Here is a 15,071-nt window from a genome sequence, read left to right on the forward strand (position 1 = left end):
AAAATGTCAGAGTCCGGTAGAATTGGCAAAAAAACGATTACTTTTCAGTACTTCTACGTTGATTACAGAAACCTTCGGCAATTGGACAATGCCATAGACTGGTGAAATGTGCACGCCTTTTTTGTGAAATGCGCACGACTTCATGGTTCTACTCTTTGTTGCACGGCCTTATCAGCGTTTCATTGGCCGGTCTTAATTATGAGTAAAAAATGCTCGTCAAGTTTTTATCGCGAGTTTAAGCCAAATTCCATCTGTCTATGTATAATCCGATCAGATGGGTTAGTTTTAGGATATTGCAGAAACTGTTCAAAAACTTGGTAACATATTTAAATATGTTTACACGTGTTTTGTATCATTATTAATTATTATACTTGAGCGACCTTACACAAAAATGGTTAACATTTTTGGTGTTTTTTATGATACAAGAGTTTGATAACGGCCGTGGATGGATAATCTTTCGGGAGTTGTCTGCGTATATGCATTTATCATTGAGCTCCCAAACATTCGCTTCGCTCGTGTTTGGTTGTGGGATAATTGACAAGGTTTAATGACGGAGAAAAAAATAAATATATTGTATTCATTGAAATTTTTATTATTTTTTTCTTAAGACAAACAAGACAAAACAGGACACTAAATGTCAAAACAAGTGAATTACCTACACCAAAATACTTTTACAAGAAATATAATGTCCTACAGTGCGTTATAGTAAAACACTAATTGTTGAGAAAGAAACATTGGGGACAAGTGAATCAAAGGCTATGTTATCATTTTATTATTATTATCAGTTATTATTATGTTACAAGTACAGCTTTAGCCTGTGGTCTGTTACAATGACATCAGGTAGAAGCAGCATTCCAAGCTGCTGTGACTAAAGATGAACACTTGAAGCTAAATAACAACTTGATCCAAGTGATAGAGTTTACTAATGATATGAGGTCTTGTAATAATTTGAACCAATTGTTTGAGGTTTTACAGTAAAGCTAACCAATAGTGAAGAGTGGTTCATAGCTGTAACTACTATTAGGTCTTACAAAATTTCCAAGACTTTGTAATGAGGTAGCCGACCGTCAGGAGAGTTTTTATTCAGTAGTCTTTTTACACTGTGGTCACACTATACACTCTATGCTCTAGCTGCAATTGTCTTTCCTTTTCCAATCTTGTAATTGTCTTTCCTATGATAGGGCTTAGTTTTCTATAAATAAACAGTTGAGGGAGAAAGTGTGGCAGAGAGAGAGAGTGTGGGAGAGAGAGATGAAGAGAGAGAGTGTGTGTGGGAGAGAGAGTGTACGGGAGAGAGGAAATGAGAGAAGGACGGAAAGGTAGAGAGAAACGGGAGACAGAGAGTGGAAAGGAGAGGAAGGGAAAGAGGGAGAGAGAACGAGTGGGAGGGAGACCGAGACAGTAAGCGGGAGAGAAGGAGCGGGAAGGGGATGGAGAAAGAGGGAGCTGAAGAGAGAGAGAGGGAGCGGGAGAGAGGGGGAGCGGGAGAGAGGCGGAGAGGAGGTGATAAAAAAGAGAGTTGAATCAATAATAGTCAAAACAATAATCAAAGAATAAAGATTGGGTTGTGAGAAAAAGTGAACAGACAGACAACAGACAATACTTTTATAGATAAGGTAAAGATGAACTGTATATATTGGTAGGGAGCTAAATATCAGACACAGGTGCTTAGCCAAATACTCTGATGATGACTTATGTTACTATGGTTGACACTCATGGTGACATCTTTCTACAGGTTCTCTATTGCAGCCCTGAAAATACGACAAAGGCGGTAAAGAGGCATGATATCATTCCTTCAGATAACCAGTCTGGTGAGTAGTGAACTGTTTCCAAAAGTATTTAAGTAAACAAGAGAAAAAATAAAGTCTGAGATGGTCACTTAATGACTGGATCACTAGCAATGACTCAGGGTTATGAGACTAAATATACTTGTAATATATCGGAAGGCATGGAGCATATACATACAAAGTTTAGCTGAAATCAGTCAAACTTCATAATCATAATCTATGTGCTTTCGAGTGTGGAAAACAAGGAAACGCATGATGTTTGGGCATGCCAACAGACACACAATCAATGAAGTGGAGTTTGTTAATATAATACTAGATACTATATTAATATAGATATTTATCTTTTTTACTAAGATAAGAGCCGTGTCCGTCTCCCTGCAACCATGGTGACAGGTTGTGAAAAAAACATTGCAGCCTACAGGATTTGAACTCCTCACATGTGGCTCAACAGCTCTTCACGCTTTCAAATGCCATAATCTGTCTTCTAAAAGTTTGGTATAAATGTGCACACACTTGTTCTCTGCACTTTATTGGAACACCTGACAGTCTCACAGCACCCTGGACTACCCGGCACTAGTGTATGTAATAGGACGGAATTTCATGTTTAAAATGGGAACGCTACAATTTAACAAGTGAAAACACAAGCATTTACATCCACCTTTGTTAGACACTAGTGTAGCAGTTTCTCTCAAACACTTCCTTCCTTAGCAGTTATTTTCAATGTTTCAATCATCAACTGCTGGAGTTGTTAAATTAAACACATCTTACCGCTACCACCAGTGTGGTGGATTTTACCGTGCCACTTTCACAGTTTCCCACAAGCCGAGTAATCACGGAGACCGAGTTGTTATCTGAGCATACAATGTATATTTACATAATAAATATAGTTGTATTAATATAACAACGTCATGCATACAAAAATATTACACAGTATAAGGATGGTGTCTCTTGTACGCAGGGAGCTGCGCTGCTCTACCTGCCTCTTCATCGCGTCTGTTCTTTTATCTGCCTCGTTCTTGTTGGCTCTGCCCACTTGCGGTTTCGCTTCCCGCCGTATTTTTGGTGGCTACGTGACCCACGTTACTCCTGCTTTATCGTCGGCCCAGCCTCCGGGCGAGAGAGGGAGGCCTGGCCCGGCCTGTCACCTGGCCGTCACGCTGGCACCGGCTCTGGTCGCGATGCGTTTCCCTCGCATAATCCTAATAAAGTACGAGGTGGTGAATGACAAAGTATTTAATTTATCCATATCTATCAACACCTTTAGTTACGGGAAAAAAATAAACCTTATTAAATAAACCTTATCCTATTATTATTTTAGTCCTAAGACTCTCTTAGTAGCACCATAAACTCCAAAACAAGTGAATAACATACACCAAAATATTTTCAACATAAATATGATGTTCTAAAACAGGTTATAGTAGAATCACTAAATGTTGGGTAAGCAACCGCAAGGATAAGTGAATCAAAGGCTCAGATATTATTTTATTGATTATCAGTTATTATGTTACAATTACAGCTGTAGCCTGTGGTCTGTTACAGTTACATCAGGTAGAAGCAGTATTCCAAGCTGCTGTGATTAAAGATGAACGCTTGAAGCTAAAGAGTAACTTGATCTGAATGATATAGTTGACTAATGGTATGACGCCTTGTAATAATTTGAACAGTTGTATGAGGTTTTACAGTGAAGTTATAGTGAAGATATGTTGTTTATATGTACATATATCCTGTCCGAATATACAGGCATCCTGTTAGTATGTTCAGATACATTGTTCTAATGGTTAGATAGGCTATTATTGTGTACAGGTATGATTTTTTATGCACATATATGTTGTTCTTATGTTCATATGTATTGTATGCTGCTCATATGTACAGATATCCTGTCCATATGTACAAATATGCTGTTCATATTTGCAGATAGGATGTTCATTTTTGCAGACAGGATGTTCATATGTATGAACTGTTTTTTCATAGGTATGGATTTTGTTTTCCTATGTATAGATATGGACAATAAGCTGTGGAAGATGAGATACAGAGGTGTTAGAAATAGCTGAAACAGCCGGTCAACGTAAGATTTACAAAGACCAAGATTCAGCAGTTGCTATGGTGACTCTATAATACTGATCATGTTTGTTGATGACAATGCATAGAGTTTGTATCATACACTTTTGTAAGCAGATGTCTATGCTTTTCATCGTCAACATACTCATTTGAACAGACGTGGTTCATGATATTTGTAGACAAGTCAAGCTGATAATCTGCCCCAAAGCGTTTCCCCAGCTATTCTTACTAGCCTTTTCTCCAACCATTACCTTAATGCCTAGTACAGTGTCTGCTCTAATCAGAAGTGACGTCTGTAGCTTTTTATTCCTTGGATGTCTGATGGCTTACAGCTATCTCAAGAAGGTAAACATTGAAGAGACTTATTCTGCCTGGTCTCCGTGTTGGGGTAGAGTGGGTTGAGGTTTGCTGCATTGTTAGCTGCCTGAAGTTGAGGATACTTTTAGCTAAACAGATGCTGTGAAATCCTTAATACAGTCAAACATCTACATACAAATTTTTGGGCATACAGCGAAAGGATTTAAGCAAATATTTTCTCTTGACATACAAACTTACGAACTAGTTTAACATACGCTGCCGGATATTTTTTTTAACCAATACATCTTTGTCAAGTAAAAGTAAATGTAAAAGTATAAAATTGTAGATGATAGAATGACAAAAAGTAATTAAATTTAGGTTTGTTGTGAGTTAGAATAAGTTATGCTGCGTATTCTTACTACTGAGTCTGAAATGCATAGACTTCAGATACAGGTATAGAGTTATTTGTTTCTTGACCATTTTTAAAAACAGCAAACAGTTTAATAGTGTACCACCTTTGTCAACATCTTCACCGGAGCCGGTTACATTTCCATAATAGGCAGACTACATGTGAATGCAGAATCAGCAGATAACCTTGACCTTAATTTACTAGTATATTACTCTAAGTTAGTTATAGGTTTAGTCTCTGATATTAATACGAGTACTGCTTATAGTTACTCCAACATCCTATGCATCTATGTCTTGCCTGCCCATAAAACTATTTTTAAGAATTGTAAGCGGGTTCACACCAATTATTTTTGCTCATGCAAAAACTCAAGGGTTGTCTTCACTTTAGCACACCCATCAAGGTTCTCATGACGTTCTGTACTGAGCCCTGCTCTTTACATCCAACTAAATGCTATTTTTAGGCTAACTGCGACATTGATGTGTGAATCTGTGAATTAATTGCCCTGCTTTGCAACTACGATGTCTTCAATGATAGAAGATGACAGTTGGCATGATGCGTGTGAATTCTTTGAAACAGAATCTACAGAGGAAGATATGGTTGTTCTATACATTATGCCTAGTTACTTTTTCACAGGGTTAGTACAATTTATTGACATAGAACTGCAATGATAATCAAAGGATATCATTGGACTGTTGTCTGTCTTGATAAGAATGTATGAACAACAGATGTAAAGGTACCTCCGGTGTCACCTCGTGACAAAAATGATCTGAAATGACACGTTTAGGGGGCTTCAAAACTGCATTAATAAAGAGTCATCGAACATTGGTTAAAGTTTTAATAAAAATAATAATGTAGTATTTTTGTGCGAAACAGAAGTATTAACAAGCAATTGTTTTCATTATATCATATAAATTTCTAGTCAAATACATTCTTATATCTTCAATGCTTTGTTTGTGTATTTAGCACAATGTGAAAAGGCAAGAAGTCGCTAAGGTTGAATGTTGTTATAATTGGCGGTGTTGAACTGGGGTTTGATGCTCAAGATTCAGCAGAAGTCTGGTATGCTGCAAGAGGTTACATACAAGTTTAGTACGATGCTATGGAGACAGAGGACCTATTGTATGACAACTATCGTATATCTATCATGAGTTCTACTGTCTGTCTATCACTAGCTCTACTGTATAACTATCACTAGTTCTACTGTCTGTCTATCACTAGTTCTACTGTATAAATATCACTAGTTCTGCTGTATATCTATCACTAGTTCTACTGTATAACTATCACTAGTACTACTGTATATCTATGACTAGTTCTACTGTATAACTATCACTAGTACTACTGTATATCTATAACTAGTACTACTGTATATCCATCACTTGTTCTACAGTATATCTATTACTAGTTGTACTGTATATATACAACTAGTTCTACTGTATATCTATCACTAGTTCTACTGTATATCTATCACTAGTTCTACTGTATATCTATCACTAGTTCTACTGTATATCTATGACTAGTTCTACTGTATAACTATCACTAGTACTACTGTATATCTATAACTAGTACTACTGTATATCCATCACTTGTTCTACAGTATATCTATTACTAGTTGTACTGTATATTTATCACTAGTACTACTGGATATCTATCACTAGTACTACTGTATATATATATATATATATATATATATATATATATATATATATATATATATATATATATCACCAGTACTACTGTATATCTATCACTAGTACTACTGTACATCTATCACTAGGTCTATTGTATATATATATCACTAGTTTTACTGTACATCTATCACTAGGTCTATTGTATATATATCACTAGTTTTACTGTACATCTATCACTAGTTGTACCGTATGTCTACTCCATGATTGTTCTTTAGCATATGTGTCTCTCGCTCATCCCCATTTTTTCCCGATTTGACTGTCAACATATAACTAAGTCAGCTGAATGTTTTTCTCATTTGAAAGTGCATCAAGTGCTCCTATCTTTAATTAGTAATGGTCATGTTTGTCTGCTGCTACTATGACATTGTATCGGAGTTGTCTAACTATGGCTTTCCGCATTTAGTAATAGTCCATGTTTTTACTAGATATGGAGTCAACAAAAAGAAAAGAGCTGCCTTCGAAATTGGATAACGAGCGAATACCAGCAGCTCCCAACTCCAACATGGTCAGAGGTGATAAAAAGACTGCTAGAAAGAAGCATGCTCTGTCTAACAGATTTGCAAATTATTTAAATAAAATGTTTGCAAATGGTGACAATAAAAGGCCAACAAGTTACGATAAGTGTTCTATAAGTTGAGGTAAGTGTAGGATATGTAATCAAATTTAACTGAATCGGAGAGGTTGAGGTAACTGTCTTGTAGGTAATCAAGCATAACTGTGTCCAACAAGTTAGTGTAAAGTTAATGTTTGTAACCGAACTTGACTGTATCGAGAAAGTATAATGAAACCTGTGACTAGCTACAATCATAAGTGTATCATTAGGTTATGTTTATAGCTAAATTCACTAGGACTGTACCTAGTCACCTTTCTTACTAGCTATTGATCTGATGTACAAGTATAGAAAATAGTCTCTGATATTCATTGTGTTCAGTAACAAGCCAACTAACCTATCTGGAGCCCTGAACATTTTAGTTACTGATAAAACCAAAACGATTGAGCGATCCGAGGTCCAAATCTCGATAAAAAATACAAGAAACATCGATGCAAAAGGTGATGGCCTAAAACATAGTCTCTGGGAAGTATAGATTTGCAGACTTACCTGCAGATATGGTTTATAATAAAGAAGGCTGTAGGTAGTTGTTCTGATAAATTTTACCATTAACCATAGTTGGTCATCATATTTCGTAACGCTGCACTCTATGAAAAAGTACAGGATAGTTTTCTGTATAAATGCAGATCAACACACTACTGTGGGCTGGTCATCGAGTCTACTGTACCCCGCTTCCAGTCTTCCAGCTTATGTAAATGAAGTTTTAACATACATCTATATATCCTCTTACGATATATTTATTTCTCAATCTACTGTCTATCTTTATCTCAACTGTATATATCTATGTCCTCATCCTAAATGTACATTTACCGCTGATTAACATCTCCAGGTCGTTTTTTTACCATCTCTAGGATTGACTTTTTGTAGATCTTCATTTTAACAGTTCATCTAATTCTAAATACAATGATATAATGATCACTGGTTTCTATGGTTATCACTATCTCTCTGACATACCTAGTGATAGTTCTCTCTATGTATTTATAGCTTAGTGTCTAGTAGTAGTGCGGGGTAAAGTAAAGAAGGGCGCAGCAGACAGGTATAACGCATGACTCACTCTATATATGCAAGTTGTCAGTGTCTACTGTCATTATAGCTGTGTATAGCTTGGGTCTAAACCTCATTTGCGAGCAGTACTACTTGCGTCTCTAACTACAGGCTGCTGGGTTGATTAACTGGCACACATGGCAAAGGTGCAAAGCTTGATTACTGTTGATTCCTAGTTGCACCTAATATGCACTGACTTTTCCTGGAAAGCGATTACTTCACTAAATGTTAAGCCAGACCAGCATCCAATAAGACATTTAATATATTTAGACAAGCCTTGGACTAGTGCATATCTACTAGCTGTTGCATGTCATCTATCCAAATCAGTAGTTTGATTGTGTAGGAAAGTTGTATGCTGCTAGCCAAGTCTAAAGGTGTTTCAGAGGGCAGTATAGGCCTTATCTTATCCTCTCATTTAGCCCACGACCGGATGTGTTCTGTTAAGTATGATAATGAGGCCTTATAGTTGACCCATCGTACCTCATGTAAGCCTGAGTACTTTGCAATGTTAACGTGACCAATGACTGCGTAGGCACTAGGCAAACAAGGGTGCCTCCTAAAACTACTCATAGATTCATTGACTTTCCAAGTAGCTAAAAAGTAGGTCACTTACCTGAGTGCATGTAAAAAGGACTGGTGATCAATTGAACTTGGTGAGGTCGGTTTAGCTGTCAAGCTCAAGTCATCAGTTGGCCAGTAGTTCTATGTTTATGTTCATGGTGGGTAGTGGCATGCCAGCACCAAGTTTTTTCTGATTTTCTAAAGTTTCAAAGCATTTGTGGCAGGTGTCTTATGATCATGTTAAGTTTTACCTCAACCTCCAGACGGAGGAGGGAGATGGCGTGAGCGCAAGCGCTTTCCACTACAATCCTCGCCAGTGTCAGGATGAGGTGGTAAGGAACTCCTTGGTTGATGGTGAATGGGGAGGAGAGAAAGATGGGCCCGACTTCCCATTTCCCTCTAAGGCTAGCTTTGAGATTCAAATAATCTGTACAGTGTGGAACTATGTGGTGAGCAATCACTAGCTACCACAGGCTTTAGTTGGGTTTGCATAGCTTTAGACCTCATCCCCAGACTTCCTGCTCTTGTAGATATATATGTAGATAAAGGATGATGCATTGAAGTCCTATTAATCCTTTCCACCATACTATTGCATGTTCTCATTCAGTAGCCAGGGAATCACTGTCTCTATAGTGTTGATTTGGAGTTGTGCACACGTTGAGTTACCATGCAATAAGTGATGCAATGGAGATTAGGGATGTGGATGATTTGCCAAAGAGATAAGGATTTCTACGCCATAGCGGTGCATTCGGAACCTCTCAAATCAAAAGAAGAATGACTGAAATTTAAAAAAACAATTGAAATAGAATAGCTGGCACAGCATTTTTTGACGCATCATCCGCAAGTTCTGTTTTTATCCTTCGGAAACATGATGGATTTGATCAAAATTTATGCGTAATAAAACTATCTTGACTTGCAGATTTTTTCTGTTGTTATTTTGTGAATGACTCAAAATTGTTGATTAATTGCGTCGTTGAATCAGTGATGATCAGCTCATAGGGATATTGTGCGTAAACTTCCATCTACTGTTCCCTTTAGGTCTATGTTAATGGAGCCCACTTCTGCAATTACGACCATAGAGTGGACATCCCTTCCGTCTCTCACATCTACATAGATGGTGATGCTAAATTTACCGATGTCGAATTCACAGCATACTTTGTAAGTATCTATTAGTATTGAGAGTCTGTGAGCCTTGAAGGAACTAAGGCTACGATTTTCCTTAAGCTTTAACTACTGATGTAAGTAGTTCCTTGAACTATCATACTCATTCAGTACTGTGTGACTGACTTGATGAGAATAGAATGTCTGAACTACAGGGAGTTTTCTGTTCGCTTTTTAGGGAGCTCGTTACAACAGCATCATCCCACAGGAGCTGATTCCTGGCAGCTGGGTTAATGTGAATGTCGCTGTTCATGACAGCCCTCACAGGTGAGCTGCAGCAGTTTCAACATGACCATATAATCATGACACCCTATGCGGGTGTGGTTTTTTTGCTTTTTGACACAAATAGTTAATGACAATTCTTGCGTGTCAGTGTAGTTGGATAAATACGACTGACAGTTGTGACAACCTTCACAGGCGAGACGTAGTTGGATTAATGCGAACAAAGAAAATATCTATGGAATTCGCCACTCACGACTTGTCATGTATTTCAGTTAACAAAGTAACCTTTAAAGCATAAAAAGTGCATTTTATAAGCAAGATATGAAAATCATCTTTCAAGGCCTACTCAAAATACTACAGAAACCTACCAAGTATTTCCTAGTAGTTAAATGAACATCGAGGGTGTGACCGACTATGTCCAATAAATGAAAAGACAAAACTTTAGTTGTTACCGAAGGTCACTTTATAGCGAAAATGACACGGGATGACACCAACGAATTCTGAGAGAAAATTGGTGCAGTTTCATTCCCTTAATAGTCTGCAGTCCACATAATCACTGTGTTTCCTTGCTTCAAATGTGTTTGGAGTTGCCCGCTGCCGCCGAACTCACACTCGACTGTTTCAATGTTTTGGAGTCTCACTAAATATCTTTCCGAGATCCGTGATGTATACCTCAAAGTGAAACTTGTAAAAGTAGACTCACTTTCAGGTCTTCATGTCACTTTCAAATTTTTGCGTAATTAACTAGTTGTGCTAGAAAATATAATTATTTCATCATCCTTGTACGAACAACCCATCCTTGACATGTAAATGTTATGTAAAGGTAAAAACTCAAGCAAAAACAGTAGTTAGAAGAGAATCAGTAGAATGTTTTCATAGCAGTGATCCATACGCTTGAGCTAAAAGATTTTCGTATATAATAAGGAGAGCTTAGCCAAGTGTTATCGATTTGGACTCATCATCAGTGAGCATTTTTATGAGCAAGGTAAAATGAAATTAAACGCATTTGGATTTTACTGCTTCTATGAATCGAAGTGGAAGCAACTCCAAACCAATTTGAAGCATGGAAACACAGAGTATATGTGACTAGCCCATTATTTTAACATACTCCTTGACTGTTTGTTGCAACTAGGTGATATCCATACCCAATGCAAATGAAGAGTAGCCAATGTGGGTAATATCCCTCTCACATATAGTAGTCACTCGTACGTCCTTTATAAGCCTGTGTCTGTCTTCTATTGACCTATTTAACATGTTAAACTTGTAACATGTGACCAGCTTACAGGCTGACATCCTATCAATGATTGGACCATAAGAAGCAAGTGTTTGGTCTTCTAGTATGAGTGTTTGTTTACATTGTCTGTTAATATTTCAGGTTTGATATCAACTTGGTGTGTGACGCTTCTGATGAGGAAAGACAACTCCATCTCAACCCACGTTTCTATGAAGGAGAAACGGTTAGGAATTTGCATTTAGCCGTGACAGAATACATGTACAAGATATTATAGTCATGCGTTTAAAATTCTCACACTTTCTCTGTTTTGAGCTTTCTACCTGGTAGCATTCAGTGACGTCTGTAATGCATGCAGATGACTTGTATTGTACAGTACCGAGCTTCTTGACAGCCGTTGCTGGTGTTTGGTAATGATGACTCAAATGTCAGGTTATTGACAGTTGTTGCAGGTATACATGACTAGTGAGTCACGTGTTTGGTATATTGACAACTGTTGCAGGTGTACGTGAATGGTGAGCCATATGTGACATACAATCATCGATGTGATGCTCAGGATGCTCATCATCTAACAGTCAATGGAGATGTGTCTGTATTGGAAGTTAGATTCCTTGGCTCTTTAGTGAGTGCTGACTATATCGTCTCTATCCATAAAACCATCAGTAACCCTTTTTTTCTTTGTTTGGATCTGGAAGCTTGACTCATATTCACTGAAGTATGGATGCGGTGTAATAACCTGCTGTAGGTAGACAGCTCCTATCGCAAAGTGCCAGGTCTGAAGTCGGGAGACATTGTTACAGTCATAAGCTCCAGCAATGATGACCAAGGAAGATAAACATACAGGTTAAACAGTGGAAGGTTTCCGACATTGTAATGAAGAAAGTTTGAACACGCGCGAAATTTTAACAAAACTTGTGGACGTATCGTGAGTAATGAAACAGCATGATATCGAAAGTTTCTGTTTTTGAGGCACAACTAAAATACCAGAAATGTTTGTTGCGTATTTCTGGAGTGTATATAATCCATGATCTAAGTACTGCACAAGAGAAAAACAAGTGATTTGTTTTATTTTTCAGAACTGATGTGTTTATTGTTCCTGTAGTTCATTCATCATGACTCTTCATTATTCTCTCTATCCCAGGTAAAGTTTTCAATTGAGGAATATCCTGGAAATTGTGTTTACTATTGCATTTTGGCCAATGCTAATTTGGTATATAGCAAAATGACTGTTTTTAGACGAAAATGGGATATATTCAATAATAATTGTAATAATCATAAGTGAACCAGTAGAAGGTGCTATGAGTGTGGCTGTTCATGTTTGGTAGACTAAAAGTACATTTTATTTAAGATGCTATTAGATACTTGCCTATGTCACAATTCTGTCAAAGACATGAATCGGCCAAGACTTTGCCTAAAGTATGTTCTTGGCACAAAATGCCACAAAATGCACTTTCTGCAAAGGCATTTAAAGGATCTTGTGTACATATGTGAAATTTACATGAACATATTTTGGGTCACCTATAGGCGCCAACAAGTGTCTAGCAATATGAACATCTAGCATTAGCCAGGTCTGTACATGTACTTACCGGTGCCTACAAGAATCTAAGCCTTGTAGAGGGTGACAGATAACTAAACCTTTGTTTGAGACCAGCTGTTTGGTTAAAGCTTCATTCGTAACTTTTGCAGAATTTCCATCAACCTTCAAGGTAAAACTCCGGACGGTTCGTCATCAAGTTCTGATGAGGATGAGAAACACACAGACATTCCTCTGCACTTTTATCCAAGATGGGACCAAGGTAAGTGCTGTCTTACATAGAGATGTTTTATTACTTTGTATATGGGTGACCTGATACACAGAGTTCTCTCACCATTAGGAGGTGTGGCATGATATACAGGGTTGAATCACCATTAGGAGGCGTGGCCCGGTATACAGGGTCATATCACCATTAGGAGGTGTCGCCTGATATACAGGGTCCAATCACCATTAAGAGGTGAGGCCTGATATACAGGGTTCTATCACCATTAGAAGGTGAGGTTTGATATACAGGGTCCTATCACCATTAGGAGGCGTGGTCTGATATACAGGGCTTTATGACCATAATGAGATGGGACCTGATATACAGGTTTCTATCACTATTAGGAGGTGAGGCTTGATGTATAGGGTTGTATCACCATTAGGAGGTGTGGTCCGGTATACAGGGTCCTATCACCATTAGGAGGTGAAGCCCGGTATACAGGGTCCTATCACCATTAAGAGGTGTGGCCTGATATGCAGGGTCAATGACCATTAGGAGGTGAGGTCTGATATACAGGGTCCTATCAACATTAGGAGGTGAGGCCTGATATACAGGGTTGTATCACCATTAGGAGGTGTGGCCCGGTTTACAGGGTCCTATCACCATTAGAAGGTGAAGCCCGGTATACAGGGTCCTATCACCATTAGGAAGTGTGGCCTACTATTCAGGGTCCAATTACCATTAGGAGGTGAGGCCTGATTTACAGGGTCCTTTAACCATTAGGTGGGGTTGCCCGATATACAGGGTTGTATCACCATTAGGAAGTTTCCTGTTTCAGTTCATCTCGTCAGTTTCAGTTTGCTGTTTCAGTTTATCTGGTCAGTTTCAATTTCTGTTTCAGTTAATCTTGTCAGTTTCAGTTTGCTGTTTCAGTTTATCTTGTCAGTTTCAATTTCCCGTTTCAGTTTATCTTGTCAGTTTCAGTTTGTCGTTTCAGTTTTTCTTGTCAGTTTCAGTTTGCTGTTTCAGTTTATCTTGTCAGTTTCAGTTTGCTGTTTCAGTTTATCTTGTCAGTTTCAATTTGCTGTTTTAGTTTATCTTGTTAGTTTCAGTTTGCTCATTCAGTTTATCTTGTCAGTTTCAGTTTACTTTTTCAATTTATCTTGTCAATTTCAGTTTGTCGTTTCAGTTTATCTTGTCAGTTTCAGTTTGCTGTTTCAGTTCATCTCGTCAGTTTCAGTTTGCTGTTTCAGTTTATCTGGTCAGTTTCAATTTCTGTTTCAGTTAATCTTGTCAGTTTCAGTTTGCTGTTTCAGTTTATCTTGTCAGTTTCAATTTCCTGTTTGTTTCTCTTGTCAGTTTCAGTTTGCTGTTTGAGTGTTCTGTGCCTAAATCAGTTTGAAGAATCATGTTCGATGTATCTTGCACATTAGCTCAAGTTTGGTTTGGCAAGTAAAAAATGTTAATGCTTGTTTTAACCAAATCAATCTTTATGTTTAATCTATGGCTGTGCTTATGTTTTCAACTTCCTGACTTTTATTCTTAATCACTTCTTTTAGTGTAGAACAGGGTGGCCTTTTAGTTGGTCTAGGGCTCTTTTCCGAACAGTCTTTTGTCACAGGGTCTTTTGCAAACTATTCTTACCAATCTTTTCTTCAACCATTCGTTTTATGCCTAGTACAGTGTCTGCTTCAATCAGCAGTGACACATCTAGCTATCTATTCCTTGAATGTCTGATGGTCTGACAAGTTTCTGAAAGAGGTAAACATTAAACAGACTTCTTCTGCCTGGTCTCGGTGTTGGGGTAGAGTAGGTTGAGGTTTGGTGCATTGTGGATGAACAATTTGTCTATTCGTTTTCTGCAGCATCAGCCTGAACTCGAGGGTGCGGTTAGCGGGACAGATACAGTGAAATCCTTAATACAGTCCTTTAGATACTAATTTTTGACATACAACAGAAGGATTTAGGCAAACATTGTTCTCCACAAATGAAGCAGTTTATAACATGCAACACGCAACATTTTTTGATCTATAACATCTTCGTAAAGTAAAAGTGAGGAAGAAAGTTAAAGCTATCAAATAACAGAAATACAAAATACAGTCAAACATGGATAACTCGTCCACGGAGAGCTCGAACACATGGTTAATTCGAACGGTTTCTTTGGCCCGTTCCCACGTAATGATAAATTGCTATAGATAACTCGAACTCAACACTGTTAATTCGAACTGTTTTTTGCCCAACGGCTATCGAAACGGTTGTAATCGCTT

At 37.9% G+C, this 15,071-nt stretch overlaps 1 protein-coding gene and 1 pseudogene across 1 annotated transcript in view; one reads left to right on the forward strand and one right to left on the reverse strand.

The window, feature by feature from the left end:
- The window catches only part of LOC137404148 (centrobin-like), a 577,594-nt gene that overhangs the window by 534,099 nt on the left and 28,424 nt on the right, over window positions 1-15,071 (reverse strand). The window lies entirely within an intron of this gene.
- LOC137404015 (32 kDa beta-galactoside-binding lectin-like) lies at window positions 1,301-13,215 on the forward strand (annotated as a pseudogene).

The sequence above is a fragment of the Watersipora subatra genome, chromosome 9 (genome assembly GCF_963576615.1).
Source record: "Watersipora subatra chromosome 9, tzWatSuba1.1, whole genome shotgun sequence".
In the NCBI taxonomy this organism is placed as follows: domain Eukaryota; kingdom Metazoa; phylum Bryozoa; class Gymnolaemata; order Cheilostomatida; family Watersiporidae; genus Watersipora; species Watersipora subatra.